Source organism: Acomys minous (assembly GCF_964271855.1).
Source record: "Acomys minous genome assembly, chromosome: 19".
Classification (NCBI taxonomy): Eukaryota; Metazoa; Chordata; class Mammalia; order Rodentia; family Muridae; genus Acomys; species Acomys minous.
Window position 1 is genome coordinate 30,371,585 of NC_140499.1, and position 11,660 is coordinate 30,383,244.

An 11,660-nucleotide genomic window follows, 5' to 3' on the forward strand; every position below is an offset into this window, starting at 1 on the left:
GCTTGGACTCAGACCCAGAGAAGACTGTTGGGGAAACTTGACTTCTTCCAAGTTGGCATCTTATAGCCCAGTCACATAGCCTTTTTGAAGAAAGGGGAAAAAGCCACATGAACAACAACAACAACAATCTAACCCCCATTTTCCCAGGTGCCTCAAATACTTAAGCTGACTTCCCAGGTTCCCCAAGCTGTGCCCCAAGCACCCAGGGGCTGTTCTTGCCCTGGACTTATCTCTGTGTGTAAAATACCTGAAGGGGCAGTCAGGTCTATGAATGCACAGAAAGCCACGTGGGAAGAGATATTTGTTTTATTGTTGCTAAAAATAAATGGTACAAACCACACCTCTTGCTGACTGGGGACCAAGCAGCCTGATCATGCCAATACCCTAATAAAAACTAATTGTGTCCTGATCTCTAATTGCTCACTTATTTTTGCATCCATCATGTATGCCTATAAACTGGATGTACAGCTATCAGGGGGCTTATCTGATAGTATGTGCCAAGTGAAACAAACGTGGTTTGGATGGAGGGATATTTCTAATAAAGATCCATGAGAAATATGTGTCTGAAACATCAGGAGGTACAAGTGTCAATTCTGAAGAGTGGCACACATAGACCTTAGCTGCTGGCTGAGTTTTTTACAAAAGTTAACCTCTTGGTTTGGAGATGGTGATGGCGTCATTTTTAAATTCCACACTGAATTGTTTCTGATGCTCTTGCTCCTAGTGAGAAGATTGAATGTGATGATCAGTAGAATCAAAGTATATTAAAATGCTAAAGCCCAGGGGTTTTGCGTGGTTAGCTTTTTGTTTACCAGTCGCAGGACCTTCTTTTCACATTTATTCCGTGCTGTCCCAAAGAAATAGCCATGTGGGTTGAAAATTTAGGGAAACCATGGCTATTTGTATCTGAAAAATAAGCACAATTATTATACTATATTTGTGGTAATTTTAGAAAATGTACTGTGTGTGGCACCTTCCATGATCTGTAGAATAAGTTAGTATAAGCCACCTACTTGTTTACAAACTGACATTAAATCCTGATGACCAGGGAGAAGAATGTGGTACACAATCCTGTTAGTCAGCTTCGTGCCACTAAAACGCAATAGTGAGACAACAGCAGTAGAAAACAGTCTATTTTGTCTCATGGGTTCAGAAATTCCAGTCGGGAGTAAGTTGCTCCTGTTGCCTGTCATGAGACAGAATTTTATCACAGACACTGTGTGATAAAGTCACCTGAAGCACACAGAGAGAAAGGTCCCCAAAGTGTCCTAATATCCTAATGTTCCCTAGGGCCCAGCACATAAAGGTCCCATCATTTCTTGCCTCCAACAACACCATATCCTGGTGTTCAGCCCTTTAGCAAATGAGTGTTTAGGACTAGTGTTAAGATCCAAGTCAGCACTGACTCAATTACATCTCATTAGCACATCTTATTTCTTTACAAGATTTTGTTAGTTTGGTAGATGTGAAATGCCATCTCCAAGCCTGAGTTTGTACTTCAGGTAGACACCAATATAATAGAATTCCAATTCTCTTTTCCTCTGACTTTCCAATTTATTTATTTATTTATTTTTTCTTATTTTTTCCTTTTTTTATTAATTTATTCTTGTTACATTTCAATGGTTATCCCACGCCTTGTATTCCCCCATTCTTCCCTCTCTCCCATTTTCCCCTTATTCCCCTCCCCTATGACTGTTCCTGAGGGGGATTACCTCCCCCTGTATATGCTCATAGGTATCAAGTCTATTCTTGGTAACCTGCTGCCCTTCCTCTGAGTGCCACCAGGTCTCCCCCTCCAGGGGACATGGTCAAAGGTGAGGCACCAGAGTATGTGAGAAAGTCATATCCCACTCTCCACTCTACTGTGGAGAATGTTCTGACCATTGGCTAGATCTGGGTAGGGGTTTAAAGTTTTACGGCCTGTATTGTCCTTGGCTGGTGCCTTAGTTTGAGCGGGACCCCTGGGCCCAAATCTGCCTATCGTAATGTTCTATGTGTAGGTTTCTAGGACCCTCTGGATCCTTCTACTTTGCCATTCTCCCATGCTTCTCTCATCTAGAGTCCCAATAGAATGTCCTCCTCTCTGTCTCAGTTTCCTGGTAAGTGAAGGCTTTCATGGGACATGCCCCTTGGGCTAATATGCAGATATAAGTGAGTATATACCATTTGAGTCTTTCTGCTTCTGGGTTAACTCACTCATTATGATCATTTCTAGTTCAATCCATTTATCCACAAATTTCTGGAATTCCTTGTTTTTATTTATTTATTTATTTATTTATTTATTATTTTTAATTTTTTTTAACATATAATAAAACATTTTATTTTTTTTACTTTATTAATTTATTCTTGTTACATCTCAATGGTTATCCCATCCCTTGTATCCTCCCATTCTTCCCTCCCTCCCATTTTCCCCTTATTCCCCTCCCCTATGACTGTTCCTGAGGGGCATTACCTACCCCTGTATATGTTCATAGGGTATCAAGTCTCTTCTTGGTAACCTGCTGTCCTTCCTCTGAGTGCCACCAGGTCTCTGAATTCCTTGTTTTTAATAGCTATTAAAGACTTTCCCATTTTAAAGTTGAAAATTTTGACACAAATAAAAACAAGTTCCAAAAGTTTGTTTAAGCTAAAAGTAACATTCTAAAAGTCACATCCTTCTCTAGGGAGAAAGCAAGAAATTGCCTTGTTTTCTCCAGTTTGTTTCATTAGCAACTATTTACCATATTTTTTGGACCATAAGACTCACCTGACCATAAGATGCACCCAGTTTTTAGGGCAGTAAAACAGAAATAGATGACATAACGTAACCCAAATGTGTTGAAACTCCTCTAAAGGCCATCAAAATCGTAGATGCTTCCATATGCTCCATATGCACATAAAATGAGTTTGACCAGAACAGAGGTTCAGACCTTTACCTGAGATGCTGCCTGTTTGCATTGAAGCCCCTCAGTGTTCTCTCAGATTCTGTGTTGTTGCAGAATGGAGTGGTATTTAGTGTTTGACTCTAGAGGCAAATTAGCCCCAGAGAAACTGCAAGTCAATGCTCACCCACTTAGTGAGGCTATCAGTCATGTAGGTACGGTGTACAGCATTATAGAAACAAAAGGTTATGGACTGCAGCTCTCCTAAACTTGAATTCTGTTGAGAAATCATTCAGCCTTCTAGAGCCCCAGTTTTCTTCTCTGTTAAACACACACACACACACACACACACACACACACACACACACACACACACACACACCACACACACACACACACACACACACACACACACACACACCAGTACTTGTTGCATTGACTGTCGTGATAATTAAGTAAGATAATACTTTGAATTTTTGTGCATAATTGTGTTGTTGTTATCTTCAAAGTAAATGTGCCAGGTGTAGGGAGATGCTCTGCAAAAGTGTGAGGCCTTGAGTTCAATTTTCAGAACCCACCTAAAGAAGCCCATCACCCTTGAAATCCCTGGGGATGCAGAGAGAGCCAGATGCCCAGGGCTTGCTAGCTAGCCAGCCTAGCCTCCTCCATAAGTCCAGGACTAGTGAGAAACAGTTTCACACGTCGAGAAGGACAGTGCCATGAACAATGACAACTGAGTTTGATTTCATACTGTTTAGCCTTTTCATGCATTGCTTTGCTGTGTGCCGGCAGGACATGATTTGGTGGGCCAAGAGAAGAAGAGAGCTGTACAGTTGAGGGTTTCTTAGCACCAGTGGCCTCATTTTCACAGTATCCTCCCCCCTTTTAATAAGAGTGTGTCTAATTTCATCATCCCAGCTACTCCCATGTAATCATTTGATGAGTTCAGATTTTTTTTAAAATTAGACTGTTTTCTCTAACAGCTCTTTTTATTTATTTTTATTTTTATATTTTAAAAATTTACTTAATTTATCCAGATTACATCTCAGTTGTTCTCCCATCCCTTGTATCCTCCCATTCCTCCTTCCCTCCCGCTTTCACTCCACTCCCCTCCCTTATGTCTGTGCCAGAGGGGGCCTCTTCCTCCACTATATGGTCAAAGGCTATCAAGTCTCATTTTGGTAGCCTCTAGCAGCCCTATCTAATAGAACTTCCGCAACATGTGATGTCAATAGACATTTAAAGGGATGGCCTCTGCTGAGAAAAGCATTTGAGAAAACTAGGTAGAAGTTGCTAAATTTAATAAAAGACTTTGGATCAATATTAGCCATTTTCAAACAACTGTAGCACTATTACCTTTCCTTTCTCTGTGTGTTTTAAAAAACTCTTTAAAGTGAATTTTTTGAGAGTTGAGGACTTTAGCCTAATGGAGCAATCAGGAAACATATAGTTTTATCTACAAAGATGATTTCTGAATGTCTTCAGGATTATTCACTATTCTGTAATTCACACACTTGCATAACCACACATCCTGCTGTTACCAAGATTTAAAACAAAAGTTGGTACTCATCAGCAAGGCCTCTGACCTCTGACAACCTTAACTACTGTGTGCCTCCCCTAAAAATGCTGACCCACTATTTTGTCCCCCTATCAATGAGAATCCTACCCTGCCCCCTGCCTTCCATTCAACATTGTTTTCTCCTTCTTCTTCTTCTTCTTCTTCTTCTTCTTCTTCTTCTTCTTCTTCTTCTTCTTCCTCCTCCTCCTCCTCCTCCTCCTCCTCCTCCTCCTTCTTTTTCTCCTCCTCCTCCTGAGATAGGTGTTCACTGTGTAGTTTTGGTTTTCTTTGAACTTATGCCATAGACCAGGCTGGTCTTGAACTCACAGAGATCTGTCTGCCTGTTGAGAGTTAAGGCTTGTGTTTTTGTTTCTGTTTTTTAAACAAACACACAGAAAAGAATAACAAAATTGCATTAAGTTAACACAAGATGGAGGCTCTGTGGAGTACTTGCCATGTTTTGGGCACAGAACTAAACATTCTGCATGTATTCTGTTATGTGACCCTCACAAAAATTATACAAGATAAAGCAGTCCTATTCTAGAGAGGCGGGAGCCGAGACTTGGAGAGGGTGGTGAGATCCTGGGTGCACTGTCATTGTTTAAGGTAGGTCAAAGGGCATTGTGAACACAAAGCCTGGAACCTCTTCTCACTACTAGGCATGTAGCTCTTCCCAATGAATTTACCCAAGGGTAAAAACCTCCAGCTCACCTGCTGCCTGGTTCTCAATGCTAGGTGTTCCCAGCTTTCCCTAGAAATAGTGAAATGTTAACAGTCTTAGTGAATCAGCTCAAGTGAAGAGTGAAGTAATAGTTGGAGCAAATGTTAAAGCTGATCATTATTGTTAATGTTGGTATTGATGGTGGTATCTGTTAGTATTTAAAACATGTAGTCAATAAGCTAAAGAGATGGCTCAGTGGTTAAGATCATATACTACTCTTCTAGAGGAACCAAGTTCAGTTGCCAGCATAATGTCAGGCAGCTCACAACTACTTTTAACTACAGTTCCAAGAGTTTAAAACTTCTAGCATCTTTCACGTGTATACACACACCCACACACACACACACACACACACACACCCACCCACACACACACACAAAAAAATAATGAAAACAAATCTTAAAAAGTATAGTTAACAAAAAAGACACACATACAAATATTTGTAAATGTTGTCACTTATGACAACATGTATGTAATATTGTACCATGAAAAAGGCCTGGTTGTGCCTAGAAAAATTATTTAGACATACTCTCAAGATAGAGTATACATAAATGTCTTTGATATTGAAATAATTTATAAAAGCATGATTTTGTTCATGGACAAAAAGCAACATATGTGAACATTTGTAATCTGGAACATAAACAACTAATAACCAAAGTGGGATGGATAACTTTAAGCAAAATTTAGGAAGTGCAAATGAATAACTACAAACCTATGCTTTGTTTTTCCTCTCAAACTGGTGGTGCTGAAAAATACTGATAACATCACAGGTAGGAGAGTATGCTAAATATGACTGCTGCATTTTGAGTGGGAAAAGGTAGTTACAATTTTTCTAGAGAGTAGTCCACCAGCCCTACAAATGTTACATCTATATAAGGGTTTCTGGCATTAAATTGAAATACTATTTCATGAAATAAAAATGGTATAAAGTTTAAAAAGACATATAAAATGATAATGTTTTTATAATGAAACCACCTTACTCTAATGTTTGTCTATAAGGCTATGCTTATAGCCTTATTGTATTTGAAGCTGATCTCAATTACCTTCTCTACTGCAAAAGCTTCATGGTAGCTGTCTGCCTCCCACACAGGGCCGTGTCTTAACTGCTAGCATGGAGTGGCTTTCTTTTTCTTATCACCCAGTGCAGAGACTGGCCTTTCCCCCCATCTTCCTGCACTTCTTGTCAAAGTCAGCAGGAACTAATTTGCCTGAACTTAACCTTCTGACTTTAAATGTGCTCTTTCTGGCAATGCAACTCATTTAGTTCTGAGAACATTCATTCTCTGCCTCTTTTAGGAGATTTCTGATCCTCAAGGCTTTGCCATCATCTTATCATTTTTTCAATCATGAACACAACTCCATCTTTGGCACAATACTCTTTCCTTTGCTGTTTCTGCATGAGTCTCCCCTCTTATCACTTTTATCTATAGGCTACTGAGTGAGTCTACCCTGTTCTCCCTGTTTTGGCCACCATTGTCTTCACTTGTTCTTTCAGCACCTCTAGTCTAGATTTAATCTGGGATAAACTCTAACTCTCTTAGGTAGGAAGAGGTGCTGCTGAATGTGGTTAGAACATATGTCAGGGACTTTCTCTGTTTCTCTTCTCTTTTCTTGTTTCCTTTTGCATATCTACTCTTCTATAGACATGCTGTAGAGGTGTGTCTCCTAGATGACTTCAAATCCTTTCAGGTTAACAATTAATATGAAGCATCAAAACCTATCACATGCCCTCTCCTTCACAACTTGACGTCCAAACACATCTCACTTTAAAAAATATGATACTTTAATTCTTTGAGAATTATACACATGCACACATTCAATGTATTTTGATTTTCACCCTTTAACTCATCTTAACTTGACCCATTCAATTTTGTGTTGTGTTGTGTGTGTGTGTTGTTGTTGTTGCTTTTTTATAAGCCACCGAATCTACTTTCTATGGCCTATATATACCTGCATGTAGAGCCATCCAGCAGAGTATGATCAACCTGCCAGGGCCATGCCCTTAAAGGAAACTGAGTCTCCCTTCCCAAGAAGGTTACAATTGATAGCTCTTCATCTAGAAACCGGAGCTCAAGAAGCCCTCCCTTCTTCATGCTTGAATGTTGACTGAATTGATCTTCTGAGCATTATCTCTTCTTAACAGCCATTCCACTGTGATACCCAATGGTTCATGGCCATCTTATAACAACACAAAAGGCATTTAGTTCATCTATAAGAGTTCCCAAAATCTTATCACTCTCCCCAATCTTAACAAAATGTAACAGTTCAAAAGCCCAAAGTCTCTTCTGAGACTCAAGGTAAACTCTTAATTGTGAGCCCCTGAATTTCTTTTCCAAGTTATATGTTCCAAATATACTATGAGAGGTACAGAACAGACATTCCTAACTCAAAGGGTAGGGATGAGAGGAATGCGAGGAAAAGCTGGGCCAAAGCAAAATCAAAACCTATCAGGACAAACATCAAACTGCACAGCTATGCGTCCAGCATTTACATGCTTGGGATGGCATCATATGGGCTCCACTATATTTGGGTAACTGTGTTTATCCAGTTTTATGCCCTGCTAGAAGGTGCTACCTTCTCAGTGTGTCCTCACATGGCCTTTCCTCTTTGTGCATGGAAAAGGAACTATCTCTAGTGTTCCTTCCTTCCTTAAGGATGCTAGTTCTACTGATTAGAGCTCCATCCTTATGATCCCACTTAACCCTAAACTACTACTCTCATTAGTGGCTCTGTCTCTAAAAATAATGACAATAGAAGTTAAGGTTTGAACACATGAGTTTCATGGGAACACAATTCAGTCCTTATCTTAGTTAACTTTCTGTTTCTGTGACAAAACACCATGACCAAGGCAGCTTATAGGAAAAGGATTTATTGGTGGCTTATAGTTCCATAGGGTTAGAGTCTACGGCCATCATGTCAGGGAGTATGGTAGCATGCAAGCAGGCATGCATGGCACTGGAGCAGTAGTGAGAGCTTACATCTGATCCACAACCATGAGGCAGCGAGAGAAGAGGGGAAGGAAGGAGGGAGGGAGGGAGGGGAAGAGAGAGAGAGAGAGAGAGAGAGAGAGAGAGAGAGAGAGAGAGAGAGAGAGAGAAAGTGTCTGGAAATGGTGTGAGCTCTTGAAACCTCAAAGCTCACATCTATTAACACACTTCCTCCCATAAGGTCACACCCTTCAATGCCTTCAATCCTTCTCAAAGAGTTCCACCAACTAGGGACCAAACATTCAAATGTGCATACTTATGGGGGGCATTCTCATCCAAACCACTACATTTCTTAAGAGTCAGTGGTTCTTAAACATCATTACTTATGAAGATCACCTAGAATTAAACAACAGATTGATTAGGTTTAAAAAACAGCGTCAGCAGAGCTCTGTGGGTAAAGTGCTTGCTGTGCAAGAACGGACCAGAAAATATCTTTTCATTTTTCACTTTTATACTTCTCAACATAAATCACTATGTAAATAAGTAACTTTGGATATATATGTGTGTATATATACATATATATGTGTGTGTACACACACACACACACACACACACACACACACACACACACACAGAAACTAAGCATATCATCTTGGCAAATAGCATGTTGTACAACTGCAGAGTATCCGTAAAAGACAGGTAATGTCACGCAAATGGGGGAGTTCACAGTGTGTGCCACTGCATTTAGAACAATGCACACATACACACGCTCTGTTTATTTGAAACATGCTAGTTGGTGATCATCATGTGAATTGATATCATGGACCTGAGATGAGCAGACTAAACTGCTTCACCATGGGCAGCTCTGCTAATGAGACTGAACTGCAGCTTTTAGTATCTTCTTGAATGAATATTCACTGTTTATGTGTGTATGTGCATATATATGCATGTGCACATATATTATAACCTATACACACATATATGTATGACATATAATATACTGTACATAATACCAAATGGATTTTGACACATGTGAAACATGGAGCCATCCACTCCATCAAAATAACAAACATTCTCATTGCCACTGGATGTCTTTGTTCCTTTGTAACTGTCCCCCCTCTTTCATGACTCTCTAGGCAACTAAAATCAGCTTCCTAGTATCCTACATTAGTTTGAATTTTCAAGAGTTGTATAGAAGTAATCCATATAGTATGTAGTCTGGGTTCTTTAGCTTAACATTTTAAATATTTATCAATACAGTGTGTGTGTATGTAAAATTCCATTTCTTGTTGTAGAGTAGAGCTTTATTGTACATATTTTAGTTCACTTGCAATCACTATGATCAAAAGCAACTTGTAGAGGGCAGGTTTTGTTTGGCTTATACACCCTAATCCCACCCCATCATTATCAGAAGCCAAAGCATGAATTCAAGCTTGACAGGAACTTAGAAGCAGAGAGCATGTCTCCAGGGATCACTTATCTTGCTTTTCTATACAACTCAGGACTACTTGCCCAAGAATGGCAAACCTACAGTGGACTGGGCCCTCCCACATCAATCATTAGTCAAGAAAATGCCTATAGGCCCTTCTAAAGAAGGGCAGATTCTCAATTAAAGTGCCTCCTACCCAGCTAGGCCTAGCTTGTGTCAAGTTAATGAAATGTCAACCAGTACAATGTGGTAAAATAAAATTTATTATGTCACCTGCTGATAGCTTTGAGTTACTTCTTTTGAACCAATGTTATTACATATCTTCACAGTCATCTTATGAGAAAATCAGTATTTCTTTTTGTGTTTGCCCAAGGTACAAAGACAGAACTCAGAGCACAAAAGCCTGAATTATTAAAACATGCATTTGAACTGAAAAGGACATTAATGTCTCCTCTTCCTCTACTGCTTGTTGTAGAGATTTTAGTTATAGTCCACAAGATTTAGAATAGAGTCAGCACATGCCTTTTTATTAGCCAAATGTTCATGTTCTTTTGCTGAAATTAACTCCTAATGTGCTTCACTGTATGGAAATATTTTGGGATGCTCTACCAAACACAGCCTTCTCTTCCTACAGGAGCGTTAAATTCTGGAACTGACTCCTAAACTTTTAGGAGTCAAACATAATTTTTAATTAAATTATGTAATATACTTTCAAATAAATACATGATACTAAAAAAACCCTAAAATCACTAGTAACTCACAGTTTCCTAACTATACTTCTCTTACCATTGTCCAGATTTGGGGGGTTATTTCATTCTGCCACATCTGTGGGGATCATGTGTCTGTTGCACACTGGGAGCTGGGAAGACCCTGATCTACATTCAGTGTCATAGCATAGATACCTTGAAGTCATCCTTGGTAAGAACATGTACACCATAGAATTTGTCACATGTTATAATGAAAGCATAGTGATTATTTTCTGACTATGTGGACTTGAAGCATGATGGAGAAAATTATAGTCATGCAGTGGGCGCCATTACATGGCAACCAGCACATGCCTGGGAATACATTCTTTGAGTATTTAAGAAAGGATCACACAATTCATCAAAGAACTTGTTGCTACCATTGATACATGATATTAAGTATATATCTTTATTACCTTACTTTCACCTCACTTGTTAACATAAACAAGATATCTCCCAGTATTCATAGTGAAACTACTAAGAGAACCAGGGTTAAAAATTTACAGCATACTACCCTACAAAAGAATGCCAGGGCTTTGAAATTAAAAAGGGAAATAAACCAGAAAGTCCTAAGGAATTTGTAAGACTGTAATGTCTATAAGACTAGTTTCAGTTTATATTTCATGGGAAATCAAAATCACAAAGGAAAGATAAAACAATGGAAGTAGAGGGGCTAATTAAAGTATAAAAATTGTTGTGGTTTCACATAATTAAAAAAATATATCAGATATGTAAAAAAAAATATCTGCTACAACTCATAGCTAAGGCTTCTAGGGAAGGGAGAATCATTTTTCTTTAAGAGTCTAGTCCCTGGTAGGTCAAGTGTGATACAGAGGATGGTCCCATGAGGACATGGGCAGCACAAATTGGATTCAATTTGTGTATGTGTATGGGGGAAGCATAAGTGGGAGGTGAATCTGAGAAGAATTATCAGGAAGAGTAGAGGAGAATACAATTAATTGATATATGAAATCTCAATGATTTAGTACAAATCTTATATCAAAGACCCCCCCCCCATGAGTATCTCACTACCTGGGGTAACATCTACTGTCATTGTTTTAAAGAGATGGTCTAACCTTTAATTTCTAGGAGGAAACCAAGGGCAGTGATAATAGCATATTTTGTTTTGGGAATCTCTTCAATACTCCTTGACCAGAAATTCAGACAAAAGTGTCCTTTACCTGGTGTTAACATTTTTGCTAAATAGTTCATAGCTCCTGGGAGGAATACTATCATTCTATGTAGGCATAGATATATTTTTAAATGAAGTAAGGTAAATATATATAACGATGTGCTTCCATTTGGCTTTTTCAATCTTTCTTAATGTTATTTCTCTCTCTCTTTTTTTTAACCTCCTCTTTCTTCCTTTGTAGGAACTGTGTCCTTTGCTGAAGACAGTATATACTTCAGACACTGGAGGA